The 23,669-nt window shown below is 34.9% G+C and overlaps 1 long non-coding RNA gene across 1 annotated transcript in view; it reads left to right on the top strand.

Annotated features, from left to right (window-relative positions):
• The window catches only part of LOC103804431, a 70,737-nt gene extending 47,630 nt beyond the window's left edge, over positions 1 to 23,107 (top strand). The window contains exon 3 of the long non-coding RNA XR_624760.1: positions 22,913 to 23,107. This is a non-coding gene — a long non-coding RNA (uncharacterized LOC103804431). The remainder of the gene's footprint in view (positions 1 to 22,912) is intronic.
• Positions 23,108 to 23,669: the final 562 nt, after the last annotated feature.

The following is a 23,669-nucleotide window of genomic DNA, read 5'->3' as shown; positions in this document are numbered from 1 at the left end:
TTGTGTGTGCAGCTTTTGCTTTCTCTATTAAACTGTCTTTATCTCAACCCATGAGTTTTTGCAGCTTTTACCCTTCTAATTCACTCCCCCATCCCGTGGGTGGGGAAGTGAGTGAGTGGCTGCGTGGTTCTTGGCTGCTGCTGGGGTTAAACCAGGACAACTAGCCAAAGGGATATTCCTGCACTAGCCAAAGGGATATTCCACCCCATGGCACGTCGTGCCCAGTATATGAGCAGGAAGGGCCGATCCGGGGGGAGGTTCGGGTTGCTCCGCTCCGCGGGTGGTGAGCGATTCTATTGTCCATCATTGATTTTGCTTTGTTGTTTTAGTTTTTCTTTTCACTTTCTTTTTATTGTCTACTGGCATTTTAGCTGATTCTGCTCTTTATTGTTAAACTGTTCTTATCTCAACCTACATATTTTACTTTATTTTCTCCTCCCCATTCCTCGGGGCTGGTGGGGAGGAGGGAGTGTGAGCGGCTGCAGTGGTTCTTGGCTGCTGCTTGGGGTTAAACCACGACACCACTTTATCTCCAGCTTTTATTTGGGCATACGTACAAAAATGAAAATACCAATACTGACGTGCAAAGTTAATGAAATCACTCACACTTTTTACCAGTTCATTCTTTGCCCAACCTCTGTTTCTGTTAATTTAGCAGCTCAGGCTTTGAGCTAGTAAATGCGCTTTTTTTTGTGTGTTTTGGTTTGTTTATTTTTTTGTTGTCACTAGCAGAGTGTGCTTTAGATTGCTTGGGGTAGCAATTGAGATTCACCAATTTAAGGCTTTCTAATACAGAAGCAAGGCAGAAATGTAAATGTGGGGTGTGTGCAAAGTAATCTCCTTCTCAGGATAAGTGGTCTATTTAGGATATGCATGGCTGGGATAGGCTCTTTGTGAAGGTGCTTAGGAAGGAATTCTACTGTCTCGGTCAGTGACAATGATGTACACTTTCCGGGGACAGTATTAGTGCTAGGAACCTGTCATGGTTTAACCCCAGCCAGCAGCCAAGAACCACACAGCCTCTCACTCACTCCCCCACCAACGGGATGGGGGAGCGAATCAGAATGGTAAAAGCTACAAAAACTCATGGGTTGAGATAAAGACAGTTTAATAGAGAAAGCAAAAGATGCACACACAAGCAAAGCAAAACAAGGAATTAATTCACTGCTTCCCAAAGACAGGAGCTGTTTAGCCATTTCCAGGAGAGCAGGGCCCATCACGCGTAACGGTTCCTTGGGAAGACAGACGCCATCACTCCAGATGTCCCCCCTTCCTCCTTCTTCCTCCCACCTTATATACTGAGCATGATGTCATATAGTATGGAATATCCCTTTGGTCAGTTTGGGTCACCTGTCCCAGCTGTGTCTCCTCCCAATCTCCCATGCATCCCCAACGTCCTTGCCAGAGTGGCAGTATGGAAAGCAGCAATGCCTTGACTCTGTGTAAACTCTGCTCAGCAACAACAAAAACATCTCTGCATTATCAACTCTGTATTCTGCACAAAACCCAAACATAGCCTCATACTAGCCTCTGTGCAGAAAGTTAACTCTACTTCGGCTCAAACCAGCACAGAACCCTAAGCAAGCTGGACAAGTGGTATTTGATATTATAGTAGAAAAATACGCCAGATAAATCTGACACAAAAGTTGTCAAAATGAAGAGTAAATTAACTTATATGATGCTTGTATTCTATTTTCTGTTTGCCCTGCTTCTGGATTGCAAGATTTTTCTTTTTTTGCTGTGTCTGGACTCCAATCAAATTCTGCCTGAAGGTTCTGGCATAGTTTCCTGCAAAGTGCACCGAAGGGCAAAGATAAAATCTTGTCTAATTTGGAATGACTGACTACAAGTTAGGATGATAAAACTATACTTTTTGTTTGGACAGAAAAAGTATGTCGGGATATTCAGCAGTCGGTATCATGGAAAATAAACTTTGCTTTTATACCTCAAATTTTCAGTCCTTATATAGAATACCAAAAGTAAGGAAACATTCCCTAATGCAAACTGGCAGCTTCACAGTGTTCAGTGGCCCACGGGACTTAAAGTAACTTCTTGCCCTTGGTTCATTTCTACAGCTCCTTATTCCATTACTGTGAGTTGTATGGGTGAATTGAAGGTATGATTATAGCCTAATTATCCTGACACTTGACCTGTGTATAACTTCTGCTGCACAGAAACCATACCAATACAGTAAGTTTAGTGTAGTTCATGTAATTCAGCTCTTTTCAGGAAAGAGAACCTTCTAGGTCACATATCTTGCTTAGTCCTGACTTCAGTTTCAAATTTTTTTTAAAAGATGTAATGGAAAGGGAGAATACTACAATATTGTTTTGCATTTCATACATTTCTGTGTATGTTCACATTATTAGTTTTACCTTTATTTTTTTCACCATTTTGTCATCTTATTTTTCATTATTTTGTCATCTTTTTTATTGTGTCAATCATTTCTTATTTATGTATATGTTAAAAATTCAGTCTTCTTGCACTGAAACTAAAAGTTTTTTTCCAGGTTTATTGAAAGGCAGTTATCCCAAAAAACTATATTTATTTTGGCCTCTGAAGTCCCTATTCATGTCATGTTTGTGTATGTGTCTTGTGGCATTTATAAATCCATTAAACATTCTTCTTTCTAGATGTCCAGCCTTCACCTCTCTGTCAAAAATTATAGAGGTCAAAACGATTTTTTAGACATGACAAAGTAATAAAATCAACTTCCAATGAGCGTATCTGATGAAGACAGAGACTGTATATCCTATTATATAGGACACAGTACAGCCACTTTCAATTTAATGCAGATCAAATAGAAAATCATCTGCAGTATTTGTAGTAGTTGTTCTTATAGATGGAATCACTGTGAGTCAAAGATTTCTAATCTGTTGTACTATCTGTAGCTAGAGGAGGTTCTTTGATTTCACCTTTGGCAATTTAAAACCTGCATGATATGCAGGAAAACTTAATGTGTAATTAAAAGATTTACATGTGAAAATAAAGGACAAAATAACACGGGCAAAACTTCTTATATTCTAATTAAGGTAAATGATGCTAAGGACTGTTCTTACTGAATTGCTTACGGGTTGGGTTAATACTATTTAATCACTGTTGTTTACAGTATTGATGCCCGAAGGTCAACTAATTACTGTTCTTTTACTGTAGGTGAAGGGAAATAAAGCATGAGCCACCCAACTTGGTATAACACTGATGTCATTCATTAAGCTGATTAACGATTATTTAGAGATGCTGCTTCCAACTAATTATAAGTGGAATGCAGATGAACAGTTTATAGATACCTACTCTATAGATGTCTGCATTTATTATAATCATCTGTTTCCCTGGAAAGTCTGTTTTTTGCTTCCTGGTGCTGTATTTTGTTGCTTTACTTAATTTTGCTCTCACACAAAGGCAGTATTTAAGCACTTTATCTCACAGAACAATGATGACTGATGCACAGGACTGTGAAGTAGGAGTAGTTATTTCTTATACTATCAGTTTTATTAATCGTGAGCTGGGAACCAACTTTAATTAAAGAGAACTATTGTTGCATGTTCACCTTTGGCTATGATAAAAGGATTATATTTACCAGCCTTTCTAAAGGGTTCTTTGGGGCTAGTCATATTCCTCAAGTGACTTGTCATCTCTGTAACTCAGGTCATGCTGGCACAGTTGAGGTCCAGAAGTATAACTATCAGTTTTATTAATCGTGAGCTGGGAACCAACTTTAATTAAAGAGAACTATTGTTGCATGTTCACCTTTGGCTATGATAAAAGGATTATATTTACCAGCCTTTCTAAAGGGTTCTTTGGGGCTAGTCATATTCCTCAAGTGACTTGTCATCTCTGTAACTCAGGTCATGCTGGCACAGTTGAGGTCCAGAAGTATAACTGAACTAAAATTTTCACAATGAAAGAAATAAAAATTGTCAGTGCGGATTTCACCTAAGAGTTCTTGAACATTTAAACTAGGGAAGCTCAATTTGGGCTACCAGCACAGTTGATTTTAAGTGGTTTAAGCTTCTTCAGCAAATCCCATGAGGTATGTATTAGTGTCCACTGCATCATGTTTTTCTCCAAATCCAGTGCAGTTTTTACTGTTTCTCCTCTCTGATACTTTGTGAGACTTCTAAGACTGTCTAGTATGGTACTTGGAGAAAAAAAAAAACACAACAGGGTTTTTTTAATTTTAAATTAATTACTGTTTGTGAAACTGGTACTGGGAAAAGTTATTGTTTAAGAGCCCTGTTAATTTTATTTCTTGGTCCAAGGAAAGTGGTTCTGAAAGCATTCTGGATACTCTTAGGTTTTTGAATTTCTGAATTTATATATGAAGGGGTATAAGATTAAAAGAAATTTTAGACTTACAGTTTTGATTGGTGCAAGTCTATTTTTGGTAATGTCTTTTTGTAATTTTTTAGTAATAGAGGACCAAAATATTATATTTAGAAAATTATAATTCAGGGAAGCATTTGGAATTTGGTTATCTGTTGAATAAATATTTGGGAAAGAATAATATTTTAATTCACATGAAAAACCCCAAATACTAAGTCAGAAACTGTTGTTTACCTAATCTATGAAAGAAAATGCCCAACCTCATATTTTTAGTTGCCAACAAATTAATGTAGAAACTTAAATAGTTTGATTAGTTTCCACTAAAACAGAAACATCCCATGTCATCTAACTTTAGGCATCTACAGTGTATATGTGGCCTGGACACTGTAAGATTCATTTTTTAGTTGGAGGAAACAGAGGTATGCTTCAAGAATCTGGTCTCTGTAGTAATTTACATTAGGAAGGTGAAGTCCTACCCCAGCATGTTTCATCAGCCCTAGCAGCAATCTTGCTGCCACCCAGATTTTATACCCTATCCAAATAGTGTCAGTACAATTAAATACAAGTTTATCTTCCCTCCACATGGAGTGTTTCTCAAAAAACTTCCCGTTTTTTGATATAGGGGTCTGCCTTCTGCTTATGCTGCTATTAACAGTGATTCCCAGAGCCTTCTACATAGAGCCCTCTCTCAGAGAATGCCTTTCCTCCATCCACACTATATCTGCCTCTTGTGACTGCATCAGGATTAAAGATAAAAGAGTGATCCCAGCTAGAGCTTTGTGAGAATAGTTCCATGGTTTTAATTAACAAGGATCCTGATTGAGCAGATGGAAAGGTATTTATGCAGCACTGACTGAATCACTGCAGTCGTATATGTACTAGTAAACTAGTCTATAGAATGGGTCTAGACCCTGCAGGTGATCATCTCTGCTATTTAATTGTAAAAATATTTTTCCCTAGCATTTCTTTGTGTTTGTATCAGTTAGCTCCCTGATACAATTCACTGGCATGATGTGCAGGATTCCATGTGTGGATGAGGTTGTCATAGTTTGGGAAACATATTAGGACATAAGGATTTTCACCTTGGCTGCCAGGGGTAGAGAATGGTTGCTGACCTATTTCTTTACTAACATATATGTAGCCTCGACCTCACAGGTGACAAATGTATAAAACCCACATGTTGAGCATAGTTTTATTACCTACTTAGATCGGTATTTTTCCATGATGAATATCCATATCTAGGAACTATCTCTCCTTGGTACTTCACTTTTCCATTGTATATGCGGAACTAAGACATGGAACAGAGCTTTGTAGATTTTACACTTGAAGATGGGTGTTTAAAATTTAGATAAGACAACACAGGATTTGACAACTTTTTGACTCCTAAATCATCACCGTATTTATTCTCAAAGCCATTTCAAAGATAACTGCTTAATAATTTCAAAATTATGGCAAGAAAAAGGAAAAGTAACTTTTATCATGGTTTGGCAGCATTGAAGAAAAGCAATTGTTTCAAGGCACACAGTCTTGGAGATGAGAAAAAGTATCATTTGTCTTAAGAGATAAGGCTTTTAAGAATTAGTTTCATGATTTGGGAAAAGTTCTCAAGCAGTTAAGAGTCCATGTTTATCCTGGAAAAAGGGAGCAGCTACATGTCCAGCTTAGGAAAAGGGACCTTTACTGGAAAACAAACAAACAAAAAAAGAGATTTTTAGGCATATTGTAGTTTGGCTTTCTGATTCATAGTTTAAGTTAAATAATATGTTTCTAAGTCATTAGGAAACTTCGGTTTGTCTGTAAATTTTCACATGATATCCGTTAAGCATGAAAGAACAAATAATTGTTGGTGTAGTGTCTCAACTCAGTTGAATGCTACTTAATGATCTTTATTTCATGCAAATAACCACTACTAGTAAATGAATAATGTGTTAAGAGAACCATAATTGTTTAATAAATAAACCCTTTAATTTGTGTTGTTATGTATAAGGCTACCAGATGGCATCTTAAAATACATCTAACTGTTGATCTGAGGTTTAAAAAACTCAAGTTTTAGGATGTTCGTGACATGTCACTTCTAACCTTAGACTGATTTCTCAAGTCATTCAAGAGATGACTGTTCTGGCAGACATATAAAAAGAACAAAGAAAAAACCAGAAAGAGCTAAATGAATGGGATGAGGGCAAATTATATACTAACCTCAGAAATGGCTGAGTATGATATTAAGCTTCTAGCTTCTTTTAGTCTATAAAATATAACAGACAAAATCTGGTTTAATCTGAAATTGATATAAATGCAAAATGTTCTGAGTCAGTGATGCTGTTGATATTAATTTAACTTATGCCCTGGAGCAATTCCCCCAGTTTGAAATCAATACATCTACATTTTTTCAAATTTACTGCAGCAATGATGAGATCTTTGCTTTGCTATTTAACATTATGAATAACATTAATATTATGAAGCATATTGCAATGTCTTGAAATATATAAAGATCTGCATGATCACTAGTATTGCAAATCTCTGGCACTGTAGAAAATTAAAGGGAAAAGAAAGAGAAGTTTGCACATTAGGACATCATGGCTCCGCTATTTCTCCCATGACCGAAGTTACTTTTTATCACGAAAACATCACAAAGTGCCAACAAATGGAGACAACTTATCCTTCCTCTGCTTCTTGCATGAAAGAGGACATTGTCACTCCCTTCACTCCGTTCTTCATTTAGAGATTCTAGACCCTGACAGCTACTTTCCTGCTTCTGAGAGTACTTTAGGGACTTTCTGTCTAGTAGAACTGCTAATTAAAAACAAGGACTAACACTAATTAACATCAAAGAAAGAATATAGAAAGACAGGCATAGTAACATACTGCAGAGATTCAGTTATACTGCTCCTGCACCAGGCTCCTCTTCTGCTCTGATTCTATTTTCCATCCTATTTATTAAACATGCTTGGAACATGGAAGTATGTGCATTTCATAGTAGAAATGGTCCCTATATTAAAAAAAGGAAAATAATTCTCTGTGCCCTCAAAATCTCTTGCTGTTGCCTGTAGAAGCCTTCATGTCTGTGGTAGCAGGATGGATAGCAAGTTGCAATGAATAATGTGGCCTGATGATAATGATAGAGCTAACATCAAGCCTTTTGTATGTCTCAATTTATATGCAAAATCTCTGTATTCCCTAAGATTGCTCATTGAAGACCCATTTGCAATAGTTTTCCTTAGCTGTAATCTTTCCTTAGAGTTAGCACTAAATTATGGGGTTGCTAAATTATTGTTATAATCAGAAAAACAGAAGTGGAAAACAGATTCCTAGGCAATCTTAAAAAATGTCATGATGCCTTCATGCTAATACCGACATTAAATCCAATATCCTGGCCAATTACAGTATTAGTGATTCATTCTGCTAACCTATTTTGAAATGAAAGATACTAATTTCCTAACCCAAGATATAATGCCCTGGTAATGTACTTCATTTTAAATACTGTGTTTTAGGAGTGTTTTCGAGATATTACACTGAGTTACAACATTTTGGAAACAGACAAATCTGGAAAAAATGGGCTAGTTCAGCTTCACAAAAAGTCATTAGTTAATTACTTTATCCTAAACAGTATATAAGTAGTGCCCCATACAATACAATGTGTTTTCAAAGGAGTAATTGAATGATATTTTCAGAATGACAAAGCAGTAGGTTTTGAGAACAAGACCATTGAAAGCCAAAATACAGAGATAGATTAAACCCCAAGGAAACTCTGAATTGAGTGAAAAGTAACTCTGAATTCCAGGGTGATGTAATTATCAATACAAATACCAAAGCACTTTTAACATACTAAAATCTAATTAATTTCACCAGATAATCATTCTTCAAATTAAAATCATCTGAAAATAGTTTGATTTTAATTTCATGCACATGATATATTTAAATCACTAATTGAATTTACTTGCCATGGTGTGCCATGTTTTCATCATAACTTCATGGAAAATTTCATCAGAACTACCTTTGCAGGTGATTTAAAAAAGAATAAAAAAAATGTTCAGGTTATTTGTGTATCTATATTTAAAATTTAGCTTGAGGAATAGCTTTCCTTTGAAATATTGCAGAGTGGATTACTTAACATTATTTAGATGTATTTAATACAAGTGTCTCATATTTTCTGTTGTTTATAATGTTAAACTTTGCATTTAAAGTGAACTTTTCCCATTTTCCAAATTTTAATTTCTGTGTGGAAGTTTATTTTCTTATCTAGAAACGTTATAATGTTTTACAATTTTTATATACTTTTAGAGTTGAGCTTGAAAATTTGACAAGGTAAATTTTGTGCCTTTTGTTTATTACTTTGTCTAATTATAACTGTCATACATAAAAGCTGTAGAGTGCTCAAGCTTAGTGAGACTGTCTAGGCAACAGTGAAACACTTTAACCTCTCAGAGACTGTGGTTATGAAAAGGCCAGTTACCAGAAAGGACTGTACCTTTTCAAACCATTCGAAGAAAACTTTTATACTTTAATGATAAAGGCTTCTCACTGCTTCCCCAAGATGAGTTAGACCAAACACTGGAAGTGTGATGAGGGGCCTGTCACTCCTCTGGTTCCAAGGATTCTGCTGCTGACACCAAGTGGAAAACACATTTCCTTCTGGAGTAAAGGAGGATGCAGTTGCAGATACTCATTCTTGTGTCTTACAGAAACTGGAAGATGATTAGTACAATGAGGAGGAAAGGAGTAATAACTTTCTTTTGACGGAATTTAAAAAAATTTTTTTTCCCTGTCAATCACAACTTCTGCATGTTTCATGTAACTTAGAAATTATTTCTGCTTTCATAATTCTATTCTACTTGAAAATTTTACTTTTTCTCCATTAATGCTGGTTTCTGTCTATAAAATCATTAGACTGGATAGCACAGTTTCAAAGGCAAGTGGGTAATATCTGTCATCTACTCACAATATGATTATCACTACAGATCTTAACCAGCCACTAAATAGGCAGCATCATCCTTGAGAAATTAAAATATGAAAAGCCTTTTAGAGAAAATCCACTCTGTGAGCCCTCTAGACATTCCCGTAATTGTGTCACCGTCCTCTCCTGTATATCTTAGAAACTGTTGACTCAGATAATTTGATATCTAAAATGACCTGAAGCTAGTGTGGTTTTTCACAGCAGAAAATAGATAACTAAAAGAATAATATCAGAAAGAGCTGATATGAACATATGGACATACGGATTTGCTTCATGAATTAGATTTGTTTTTTGTATTGTTCTTTTTATAGGTGATAGCTTGTCGGAAAAATTGCTAGCTGGTTAATGTTCAAAAAGAAAGCTTATGTTGTGATGCATGTCTTGTACCTACTCCACATGCTATGTATCATATTCTGGTTCTTAAGGATAGGGAGATGTTTAAATTAAAACATTATTTCTTAAACTGGAAGCAGTCAGGATCCCATGATTTAATGAATTTATGTATGAAAAATATATTCATTATGTTGTCAAGCAAAGACTATGAAATGTTCTTTCAAACAAATCCAGGATTAGCCAGGACTAAAATTTTTAGAATGGATCCATTATCAATCAAAAATGAGGGGTTATGTAGGACAGGATTTTACGAGGAGTTGAGGTGATGTAGTTTGATTTCTAAAATTCAATATGTGGATTGATATGTATTCATGGTTGCCTTGACATTCATTTCTAACCTCTTGTAAAAAAATTGTCCTTTAATCCATTGCTGAGGTAAAAGAGGCCACTCCAGTGTCATTTGATACTCTGACATGTACAAATTGAAAATATTTGTAGTTATAAACAATAACTGGCATTTCTGGGCACTGCTGACACTTGGAATTTGAGTTTTGGCTGTGAGCCAGAGAACTGCAGTGCTGAAAACAGCACTGACTTTTGAAGAGCAAGCAGAATAGTTGATGATGCAGTCAAACTCTCGAGGTGTTCTGGGGATTGTTTTCCATTTTTACCACCATGACCAGACTGATCTCAGTAAAGACTGAAGTAGAAAGCAGTGCAGAGAAATGAATATACTTTTCCAAGGCAAATGATTATACAAGTTTGGTGTACCATAACCAAAAGTGCATTTGACCTATTTCCAGAAACAATGTGTGACATATTTTCTCTTAATGTTATAGTAGGTATCTAAATAGAATCCCAGTAAGCACATGCATAGAAATATAGACAATGAGTTTTATTTCTTTATTCAGTCATAATAATCTTCATCATCAGGAACAGTAAGTCCTTATGCATCTGGAGGTTGACATCTACTCACTTAGCTAAGCTCTTGTTCAAACACAAGTAAATAACTTAAAGGTCTTAATAACTAAGTAACCCATAAATTGTAATTTTGGAGGAGAAGGTGTTACTTATATCAGCATGTACCAATGCCATGAAACAACTGATAAGGAGAACTGTAACTTCTGTTTTTATTAAATCATTATTTGTTTCCATATACCTCTTATTCCACAAAGCAAATTAAAAAATATAAAAAGATGATTTTTGTTCTCTGCTCTCAATCTAATTTTTGATATGTTACAGAACTAAAATACAATATTTAGCACTGAAGCTTTCTCAACTGTATTAAAAAGTGCTTTTTAAAACTGTGAATGAGGGATCACAATACAAATTTGACATGCCAGTCTACAATTTATCTCCAGTTTGTAGATCTAATTAATTTAGGTTTTGTTACCTTTTTTACAGTAGTCAACTACCATAACTGTAGACTTTATACTTAAACTCTTTTAAAAATAACATAAGAAAGCAAAAATACACATACTTATTGCAGTTAAGAGATTATACATTTTTTTAATGTCCCAGAACATCCCAGTATCCTTGTGCAAAAGTTGCTGATATAAGAGAAGACAGAGCATTACATGATTTAAATAACTGAGAGATTTAAAATAGAATACACTGCTCAAGAAAAAAGAGCCACAAAAGTATAGTCAAAAGTTTCAGCTTATATAAACACACTAATCTTTTGCAATAAGAATTAAGAACTCAATTTTATTATTGTAACATATATGTCGAGGAAAAAAAAATGTCATAATGAAGACTTGTTTGATTTTTCTTGAAATAAGGTGGATTCTACAAAAATTAAAACTGTAGTTAGGTTCTACATAGTGTCCTGTGTCTGTTACCAGATATTTGGCTAAGTATAATTGCTAAAGAATAAAAGTTTTTCAGGATTTCCAGATGCTATCCTAAGCCATCACTAACATCCAGAAAGTTCATGGCCAAACTTGTCACAACAGAATATTGGGTTGAGCATTCAGGGTGCTGAGACCCAAAGTAAGAAATCTGGACAACCATAAGTTTCCTTGCTCATGACTCCATCTTTTTTATTTTCCTTATAGCCTTCTATTTACATTAATACAGAAACATCTGATAACCAAGTCAACATTAATTGCAAAAGTGCTTCAATTGTTACAAATGTGTCTAGTGAAAATAGAGTTTTTTCCTGAGTGAAAACACAGCTTTCTAAACTTGTTGAGAAACAAAGTAGAAAATTAATTTTTCTCCTCATTTTTCTTCCCTTTTATTTTGCAAGGGAAAAAGGAGGAAAAACCTGAAATGTTCATCAGTTCATTAGTGTTTGCCTAAAAAAAATAGAAAACTAACCTGAAAACAGGATATTTTGTCTGTCTTTTTTTTCTCCTTATACATTAAAGCAGAATTCTGTATCATGATTGAACATGTCAGATATAGAGCAGGGGATAGATTTCTGCGTATTCCCTACCATTTCACACTGTGTTAACAGCCTACTTGTAGAACATATATTTCTTTGACGCTGTTTAGTTCTTCTAACATACCAATCTGTCACTCTTTAAAGAAGTTTTGCAAAGATCTCTGTAAGATATATGATCTTTCAGTGAGTTAGCACCACAACGAACACTTCATAAGCTCTGTCAAACAGTGATTTGTGCGGGACTGCAGCAGGCTTTTCCTAGAACATTTTTCTTTTTCTCAATAAAAGCAGAGAATATAGAAAGTATTTAAAAGCAGAAACTGACAGGGTGCTGTTCAAGTAATTTCTCAATATAGAAATACCAGTAAGTTCAGAGACATGACTGTCACAGCTGTTTCAGTATTAACCTGTCACGTAGAGATAGCCAGAGAAAGTGGCCTACACAGATGTTTAATGAGAAGTTAATTCAAATCTTGAGATATTTTCATGATAAACCTTCCTCTCCCCTCAAATTTATTACTATTTCTACTTATTTCAATAACAAATTAGTCATGAGAAGAATGACCCACAGCAGGTAACCTGAAGGGATGGGAGATAAAAACAGCTGTTATTCTGGCTGTCAACATGAAGGCTGACCGTATTAGTTCAAGCTTACATTAGTTAAAAAAGGAGATTTTGAAAAAAGAAAGTCAATATGTCTATGTCACTTGAATTACTCAGCAGATGCTCTCAATCATTATGTCTATAAAATAAGATAAAATGCCTTTTACTACTTATGCCTCAAAACAGTTATTTTAAAGCAGAAATAACAAAAGAACTTGTTTGAGCTCTGCTCCTGCAAGACTCAGTGTGGAAATTACAAATAGCACTTTCTGATATTAAAACTTCTGGGTGACAAAAAGAAAAGTGATACCCATAATAGTCTAGAGTCAGTAGTGCACCGAATCATGCACAATGCTATGCTATTTACTTTCTCACTATTGAAAAGAAATAAAATTGTACTTAACCACTTTTCCTCAAGCTCCACAAAGAATAGCTTATATAAAACAGTGACCCTATGCCAAGTGATACTGGCTTACAGTAGAATGTTGGTACATAAATCAACTTGAAAGCTCTTGCTTTCTTTAGCATAACAAAATCATGTGTTTCATCAGACACTACTTTCATTCTTCCATGCTTCAGAATTCTGAAAATCTTTTTCCAAATGTGCCAGGGAACTTGCCTCCAGCATAAAGCAAAGTGCAGAATGTATGAGACTCAAGAGACCTAAGAACTGCACAAGTTCCTGCAACAAAGGTGATAATAGAATGCTGAATACCAACATAAGGAAAAATTCTTTATTGTGAGGCTGATGGGGTACTGCAAGAGGTTGCCCAGAGAATTTGTGGATGCCCCATCCCTGACAGTGTTCAAGACCTGGTTGGATGGGGCTTTGAGGGACCTGATCTAGTGGGAGGTGTCCCTGCCCATGGCAGGGAGGGTGGAACTAGATGATCTTTGAGGTCTGTTCCAACCAAACCATTCTATGCTAATTCCTGCAATAGGAAAATGATAAAATAATACTGAAATAAAATAACAATTACAGATATCTGCTTCTCAAGTGAAGTACATATGGAAATTGCTACTAAAAGTGAAAAGTTGGTGTAGGTGGGGAAAGCAAACTTGAATTTTTTGTATTTGCAGTAGAATGTACTTTTTCTCCCATGGGGAAGTACAGTATTGTGGGTATACAGCTCAGCTCTGATTTATAGACCAAGATTTTTATGGAATATAAGTTATTCAAAGGTTTTGTGCTTGGTCTGTATGAATGGCCTGTGGCAGATGTTTGTTTATTCACATTGCTATCCATTACTTTGATTATACTGTCTTTCCTGGTTAATGAATCATCATATAACTAATTTGGACAAGATCAGTAATGTTCTATTATTTCACCTTATGAAGTGGAGTCAATAGGCCATAATGCATTTCAGCACTGTGAAATTATCAGAGTAAGTACCCTTAAAAGCAGAATCATGCATATATCCTTGACCTAGTATTTTTAAACGTTCTCACATCTGGACATTTTTAATGAAAAATTCATATTATACCTGAGATGAACATCAACCAGAGAGACAGTTTCTAGCAAAAAGGGTTTATTAGGTAGCCCATCTGCTTCAGACCTTGAATGTATGATTGTGCTTAGAAACATTACTCCAAGAATAATATTTTATTTTGCCAAGTCTGCATTTTTATGTATTTCTGAGTCATGTCATAAACATGGGGGAAAATAAGCAAAATAAAAGAGGTCTGCTGCTATCAGTTGTATACTTTTAATCATAAACTTTCTCTTGCTTGATGTATCATCAGTGTTTTCAGCTGTATTCTGAGTGCAGGATCTTCGAGCACAGTTTAGTGTAAAAAAAGGGATTACACTTAAATGCAGATGTAGAGAGGAGATTTATTTCAATATCTTGATAAAAATATTTTTGATTCACAGTAAGATGTATTTTAGAATGAAATATTTTTACTTCACAGTTTCTCTGCATTACTACAAGTTTACACTCTTGAGTATGAATACATATTAATGACAGACATAAAGTAATAAATCAAGTCTGTCTGAATAAACACTATCATAGCCATACATAGTCTGAAAGATTTGCTAGTGCACCATGAATAACTCACAAAAATACTTTAAATGGAAGCTTGGAGTAAGGATTTTAAGTTTCACCTGATGTTTTGAGATATATAAAAGGATAAAGGGTTTGTATTTTCTAAAGAAGATGCTTTATTGAAAAGATAACATTTAGAAAAGTAAATTAAGAGATAAAATACTAGAAGTATTGACTAAACAAAGGCCCTGTCCAGCCACCATGTATTCTACCTACCTATCTCAACCTACCACTTGAGATGCACTACAGACTATAAAGGAGACCTCAGAATGTTCTCATGACAGAAGGCTGATGATGACCCTTTGCCATCAAATATAGTAAGGGCATTAATTCAATCAGGAAATGCTGGACTGGAAAAACAACTGCAATAATGATTTTGGAGACAATAATGATTCAAACTTCTAAAGGAAAATTCTAAACCGTAGGAAAATTCTATATCATAAAACTTCCTAAATGAAAACTAAATTACAGAATTATGGCCCATCTTTCTATTCTCAAAATGACTAAACCAGAAACATTTAGAAAATAATTACAGGAAAATAACTCTAACTTTGTTAGCATGTCTTCTGTGAACAATGTGGTTACAAGCTGTGACAGCAGTAATGGTGGAAGCCAGAATGAAATTTCACTGTAAGAGACAGCATGTCCTTTGAGTAAAAGAAGCAGGTAGTCAATGAAGTGATTCAATGGCATCAAATGTTTGTACTTCTAACAGGGCACTACAGTGTCTCCTAATAGTAATTCTAAACATAATTTTTATATATATCAAGCATATGTACCATATACAAAAATTTGAAAATTTTATGTGACCTCTGAGATAGAAGGAAATGATTGTTACTCTGCCAAGTCATATAATGTTTGGCAACGCTCTGAATGTTTCAGGTGCCACCTAGTGCCCAGTTCTCTTGTGTCAAAGTCCCTTTCATGAGAAAACTTTTTCTTTGCGCCCTTTTATGCCACTGTCTAATGATATGTCCATGACACTTCCCATATCTACATCTTATGCTTGAAATTCCAATTTTAAGCCTTGAGTGATACACTGTAGCAGAAATAGCTTTCACTCTTTTTTTTTAAATCAAGTTGAAAAGTTCAGCATACCAAAAGTTCTCTGCCTTGAATGTTAAGTCACAAGTTCTCTGCCTTCAGTGTTAAGACACAACTTGTGAAGAAAGCCTGTAGCAGGGAAACCTTGGTTAATAAGTCAGACACAAAGCATGATTAATTAGCCATGTGTATTTATCCTCAGACTACATGCTGGTCAGTTCAGATGACCTTTACAACAGGAGGCTGGAAGAGATGTTACAGTCTTTTTAAGATTAGACAGTCTCCAGTTTATAATAATTTGAATCAAAATTCTTTCAGATTATAACAGTTTAAGAGTCGAGTCACTAATTGGCAATGTCTATCAATGCTCTCTGACATTTCTCTCTTACATTTCTGTCTCCTTTAGAAGTCCCAGTACTTTTTCATGAAATGTTTTATTTTCTACTTTCAGTATTTCTGTCATCTTGAATATAAAAACTATACATCTTCCTAATGTTTCTGTTACATCTAGTAAAATGTATTTCTAATTTCATTAGGAAACTAGATATGTTAGTACAAAAAATACACAAAATTAGTGACAATTAGTGGGTGTATATAGCTATTTTTGTCTGTCAAATTTGTGTGGAGATACTGTCTATATGATACCACACAACATGTTTGTGCTATGACATCATCCTTCAGTGGCTAAATGACTTCCCCTACATTCAGTTAGCTTTGGTTACTGTAAATTCTCCAGGTAAGGGCAGACAGAGTAGCAATGAAACATTTATAAATTACATAGCATAAGGTAAAATGAGATGAGGCATTGAGGTAAAAGTGGAATGAAAATTAATACTGTGAGATAGTTGTTGCCATAACGGGTCAGAAATTGAGGATGACATTCTTTTATATATCTCTGAAAGCATAGTAAGAAGTACATATTGCAGAAGGAATATAGTTAAGGTATATGTTTTAAGATTATGCTTTATTTTAGATTGTCCTGGGCTGTGAAATAATCTTTGCTCAGTCAACAACAGCCTATTGCCAGCTGCCTCCAGAATACAGCCATGTCAACAGAGTGCTCAGAATCACTAAAGTCTAAGTAGAACACTCCTGTTATGACACATACATAGGCATATCTACACAGCCTTGGCATGGCAGGAGGGGTGCATCTGTCTGGGCTTCACCCACCTGGGAAGCTGAACAACCATCACTTGTGGCAGATACAGTACCTCAGGCTTCCAACTATACTGATTTGGGTGAATACTTTCAGAACAGTGTAACTGGCACAGCCTCTGTGACTCTTGCAACTCTACACTCATGCCAAAACTTCATGTATTCTCCAGTGCTCGTTCTCAGTCCCTGCACATTTACCTTCCAGCTGTACTCAGGGTTTAACTGGTGCCCTCAGCAGCTTTACACTAATTTACTGCAGAAAAATTCTAAGCAAAGTCAAGTGGAATTTTGTAAAAGCCAATAAGCATGACTGGTGCTGTTAGTTGTACAGCTTACTTAACTATTTAGTCTTTACCTGTTTGTCATTCCTTCCAGGTTACACATTTGAAATGTCTAATAGGGAAATGTCAGATTTAACCATATCTGCTGAAGCATATAGTCATCTACTTGTTTCTCCATTATGCTGTCCTATGGTATAGTGACTGCCATTGTCTTTTTGCATGGTCCTTCAGCTCTCTAGTGCTATTCTGAGTTTGCAGCTGATTTAAATAGATACTCTGAACAGTATATTACATTTGAAGGGAATGTATTGCAAATCCTGGACCATTTCTTGTATTGCATTTGTTATGTTCACTGTATCAATGTCACTACAGTACTACAGTTATCAATTGTTTCCTTCATATATCTTGGAGGTTTCTTTTCTTCTTCCGTCTGTTCCCTTACTTGTAGAAGAATTAGATTAATGCAGTTCTAATTTACTTAATGCTGAAACAAGTTTGTTCCTATTAAAAATAACATATGACTTTAATGTTGTAAATAGAAACATTCTTGTGTTACTGACAAAGAAGACAAATCCAGTCATTGTTTCAGTGTACTTGGAATCAAAATCAAACTCAGTATGAAAATCTACATTTAAAGTTCCCTCAGGACACAGTCTTAAAAGATAATCGAGTTCCTTGTCATTTTTTTGACACGAAAATCATTCCAAAAGGAAGAAAAAAGCAAAATTATAGCATTCATTAAAAGCAGGTAAGAAATTGCAATGTAATTAACTGTATTATCTGTAGTGAACAGTAGAGACCCTCAGTGAGGTTGCTATTACAAAGCTATTTATCAAGGAAGAGCAATGAAGAACAGGAAAAGAAAAAAAACAAACATGCTTTACCTTGTTTTCCTTTAGGAAAAAAAAAAGCAACAAATCTTCTCACACTTCCTCTTACTTGTGTATTTATAGATAGGCACTGGAATCCGACAGTTTGTTCTGACTGATCCACATAAAATGTAGAAATGAAAATAAGAGCTAAAGAGAAATTTTGGTTGTTAGACAAACTGTTTCTATCACTGCTGTAAATAGATGTGACTTTCAGAATAATGACTGTTCATTGTGCACTTGTATCTTGAGATGAGAGATTTGTTGGAATCAAGGGGTAGCCACTTTTGTTGTTGAACTCCTACAAAAGAAAGACCTGGATTTTGGGATAGGGAGTTTTAAAATTTAATATCTGTTTTAATATATCTGTACTGCATGATGATCTTTCAAAGCATTCATTTGCAATGTGTCTTTCTTTGCTCTCTGAACCCGACATATTCGTGCAGTTAAACCAACACTTATACACTAAGTTTTTCTTTTTTTTTTCCTTCACTGCACTGATCTTGCCTACTCTATTTTTTACCTGAGGTTTCCTTCACTATATAAACTCATGTGGAACAGGTATGCTTGCATATATGTCAATATGTGTACAGGAAAACTATTTCTATACTCATCAGTTAATTCTAGTTCCTTTTAGATTTAAATTTAGACCATGTTTGGTCATACATTCAGAGCAATGTGAAGAAGGACAAAACAGAAAGCAAGCAAAATATATGTTTTGAGGAAAAAAAGACAAAATATTATGAGATAGAAACTATGCATCCAAGTTACTTTATGAGTTTACAAAACCTCTGGGAAACTATGTACAACTAAAATAAACCATTATAAGATTCAATACAGGTGAATTTTGGACAACTGAATTTCAGGCTACTTCATATTGTTATAAATGCATCTGTCCTAGTATTTGGGACCCTGGGAATGTCTAGCCCTCTCTATAGGCACACATATACTACATGCAGCACTTCTGAAATCAGACGAGTCTTCAATACCAAAGCATTCTCCCTTGTTAAAGTACATATGTGTCCCTTTTCCAAGGAATATCTGTATACAGACATGTTCTTGTATCTCCAGTTACACCAGGTCCTGTCCCAAATGACAGCTGGAGTGGTCCCTAGAATGGCGTATTCCCTGGACCATATTGAGGTTTACATGGCAGAAGAACTACTGTTTAGAATAGTAGACGAGTGAACAAACAGTCTAGGACTGGGCACATGCAGTAATACAGGGAGATATCCAAACTGAGAGCATAGGGATACCAGGAGTATTTAATTTCAAAAGTACTAAGTGAAATAAATATTAGCTTCTATTGGAATATTACATAGGTTTTTCAATGAGTGAGTACTCATGAAGATGTATGTATTGACAGTATTTCTCACTTTAGGTCAGGAAAAATGGGATCACAATGATTTGTAATAGCTGTGAACAAAACCTGTGAAAATACATGGATCAACCCTTTACAAAAAGGCAAATTTATTTGTTACTAAATTTCTGTGATCATATTTAGCATATGAAAAACATTAGTCTTCAGCAGAGAAAATACATATACTTTCCACTGAACTCAACGCAATGCCATGATATGACAAATGCATTTTCTACTGGAACATTTGCAAATACTTGTTCTGGATATTTGAACATTGAATTACAAATTTCCTGCTTAAACAGTTTAGGGAGGACAGGTGCTACTCTTGATTTCATAAATATCATTAGAAAAAAAATCCTAACCTAAAATCTGAATAAAAGGAAGTAAACTTGAAATTTCCATATCTGCTTATGATTTGTTTCCCCTTGAGTGATTGCTGACAAGGAGCAGCCTTGTTTTTGAAAGAATTGTCGGACATAAATGATATTTAATGTGATTTAATTTGAATAGCTTATTAATTATTATTTATAAGTGTCTGAATTTTTGCTAAATAGACTCTTTAAAGGAGTGTGTCCATTACTACTGAGCAGAATTCTGAGACATATTATAGCCACAGGTTTTGAACAGAATTTCCATCAACGTTAATAAGAATTAATGCAATAGTAACATATTGAACAGCATTGAAGGATATTTTAATCTTGGTGTTTTATCATTATGTAAAAAAAAGAAGACAAATAGGTTCATACATACCTTGTTTACAAAATGAAATCTAGGACAAAGAAAATTCCTGCTTGAAGAGAGATTGAAACAATTGGGACAGGTTTCTTTAAAAAGGAGATGAGAAATAATACACAATAAAAACACAAAAAGTAGGATGGTGTAAAAAATTCAATTATGCTTATTTTCAGAGTACACGAACAGGGAGAAGTTCAATCATATTACAATGTGGCAAATTTAAAAGGAAATACTTTTCCACCCTTCATATCACTAGTGATTATCAAAATGCCACTGAAGTCAAGAATCTGTGCAGAGCTGAATAAAAATTACAGTCTAGTTTGGCAATTCCTGTGTTCGCTGACAGATGACAATCTCAGAGTAACAACCCGTAGCTTTAAATGGCAGGGAGTTGGTAGTACAGTGTCACATTCAGTTTGAAAATAGATACTACCTATCAAAGAAGACACATGCAGTTACTTGGTGAATTACCTCCCATCCCCCCAGTAATGCACTTGTATATATTCAAACTGAAAATACTCACAGAATAAACTAATACATATTTAAAATGGTACCCTTTATTTTCTACATTATTATCTAGAACCAGGAACAAAATGGCTTGAAGGGGGTAGAAGTAGTAACATGCTCCCTAGTCACGTTCATAATGTTAAAAAGTTAATGAAAAATGCCAAGTATTCTTTTTAGATGAGTCATAGAGTATTGCAACTGGAAAATTAGTTTTATTTTAGAAGGAGGGTAATTTTTAATTAGTACTTTAAAATACAATATAATGTCATAAGAATAAACTACCTTCTGTGGGTAATTCTTGGTGAGACAGCAGTAACAGTAAAGGAAGCAATTTTAGGCAGTGACAGTTAAAGGCATCACTAATCTTTATATTTTTTTTATTCCAAAGGAAAGGGAATCTTTTGTGACCTTTTTACAAAGCCCTCAGAGATAGAGGCGTCTGAAAGACTTCATCTTCATGGGGAAGTGGAAAATGAAAACACTGTGTACAGCAGAGTTCTCAAGTTAATATATGATTCATATGATAACCAAAATCCACAGGATGATATTCTTACCTCCATTTTGACATGCTATGATGGTAAATAATAAATTCAATGGCCCCGAAAACCTTTAGAGGATTTAAGAGAAATCCGTTTGCACAGATATGCAGGAGTAGCTGCAACATTGCTTCTTTGTAAAGCTTGCAAACAGATTTGGGGACAGGGCAGTGTTGTTTCAGCACAGAACATTTTGATAAAGCAGTGGTAAGAATATCTGCTCTTTAGGTGGACTTTGAAGTGATCAAGATGAGATGGACTACCTTCTTACTTCTGTGCTGTGTCATTGTGCAAGGCAATGAAAGTCAAATCCAGAACCACAGACTATTATGTAAGAGAGAGCAAGAAATAGCAGCAACATCAGCAACTAATATGCATATTTAATATATTCACATCAAAACATGATTGGTACATCAAGTCTTGCAGATGAACACATTGCTAGCATATATTTTATATATTATATATATGTATGAAGTTATAGAGCATATATTTATGACAGTAGTGGATTCTGCCTTTTAATAACTGTTACATAGTTCTGTTTCATCGCTGGTATCAGAAATATAATAATATATCCTAGTTTTTGGTAGTCCTTGGCATGGAAGTTTGAGAATGTAATGAATCTCATGATCCATACTGCTTGGTTTGATAAGCATTTATACATTTTTTCTTTAATTGAAACCTACTATAACAGTTTTGAGATTTAAATATATTAACACATATATGTGTGTGTGCCTGTGTGTGCACACCCATGAGCACATCAGAGATGCGGAAGAATAATTTAGTCACATGGAACTCAAGAAAAGAAATTAAGACGGCATATATACCCTTCTATTCTTCCATCGTTTTCCTTACTTTGTAGATTAGGGAAATCTGCTATTAATCCAAATACATGTTTACCTGATTTGCCACTTCCCTATTAGCATTAGGCTGGTAAGGATACTTAGTACAAGCTTTGAAGAGATCTTTTAATATCCTTTAACTAAAGACTTCAGAAGTAAATGATGGACAATGTTGTAATAAAGCCATTTGTGATGCTGAAACACCAGTCAAAAGGATACACAGTTGGAGTGTGAGTACTAACTAGTAAAACTGAACTCTAATTAATACACTCAATCAGAATAACAGTATCCATCAACCATTTTGGATTCTCAATGGTTTAGAGCTCTGCATTAGAGTAGAAGTAACCAGATCTATAGTTTTTCACACAATTAAATTAACTAATCCTTTGCTCAGAAATGTTACCTACAGTGTCTCAGCACGTTTTCCTTATCTAAATTCTACTAAATCATTCAACAGCTTCCTGATCATGCTCAGGCTTGTGCTTGTTAAAATTTTCTTGTCTTGATGACTTTTATTTTTACTTCTGAATGTTGTTCAATTTGAATCTGATGTTCTTTCATGTCTGTATTACAGTTTTGTTTATTGTTTTGCATTTGTATAACTTGAAAGTCAGAAAAACATCAAGTTCCTTTGTTTCTTGTTCCTATGTAATGACTTCTTTGCTGGCAATTTAGCAAGAAAAGAAGACTATATCTATAGCTGGAGCTTAAGGAAAACCTCATGCTCATTTTCATCTACCTTTGAATACCTGGGTATATAAGCAGATATTTAATAGACTGAGTCAGTAATGGATTTTCACTGTTAAGAATTGTATAATATCCACAAAAGCACACTGTCTGTCTGAACTTCTCATAATTTATGTGTTCTATATTCTTGAGCAAAATGAAGTATTGATTTAAAAAAAACCCACATTGTAAGTGATAAATGTATGTCTTCTCCAGAATTACAGAGTAGTTCCTGTGGCAATCCAGGAGTTCCACCAAAGGGTATCTTGTATGGTACAAGATTTGACGTTGGTGACAAAATCCGATACAGCTGTGTAACTGGATATATTTTGGATGGACACCCCCAGCTTACTTGCATAGCTAACTCTGTGACTACAGCATCATGGGACTTCCCTGTTCCTATCTGTAGAGGTAAGAGAAATGCTACAGTAATGTTCTTTTTGAATATTTTGATCTCTTGTTCACATATATGATATATCTCAGCATATATATACCTACTAATTTTTAGGTCAATATTCTTTTAAAATTATATTTCACATTTATTTAAAAATGTAATGTAAATAAGAACTAGAAACCTAGGAGTAGAATATATAAGTAGAATATATGTCTGCATACAACATATTTACAACTATGGGAATGCAGATTTGGGATCTATTAGTGCTTCCTAAGGACTGGCTTTTGGTCTAGTAGTAGCTTGAATGTTGAGCAAATTGAAACTTGAAACTGCCAAAACAACTGAACTACAGGGTCTTGCCTCATTGTCAGTCAGGCTTGATAACTTAAGATTTCTATATAGGGTATCCTTTGTGTTCTAACAAATTATTATAGGTCAAACCCTTTTCCCTTGCTCATATTAGAAATATAGGAGTAGTAGGGAATTCCGTTTTATGGATACATCTTATCTTCTGAGACTGTTAGAGATATTAGAGAGAAATAATGTTTGCAGAGTAATCGAAGGAGCTATGCTGATAAA

The sequence above is a fragment of the Acanthisitta chloris genome, unplaced genomic scaffold (genome assembly GCF_000695815.1).
Source record: "Acanthisitta chloris isolate BGI_N310 unplaced genomic scaffold, ASM69581v1 scaffold8950, whole genome shotgun sequence".
Taxonomy (NCBI): Eukaryota; Metazoa; Chordata; class Aves; order Passeriformes; family Acanthisittidae; genus Acanthisitta; species Acanthisitta chloris.
The sequence above is the reverse complement of the archived record's forward strand: the minus strand, read 5'-3'. Positions and strand labels throughout refer to the sequence as shown.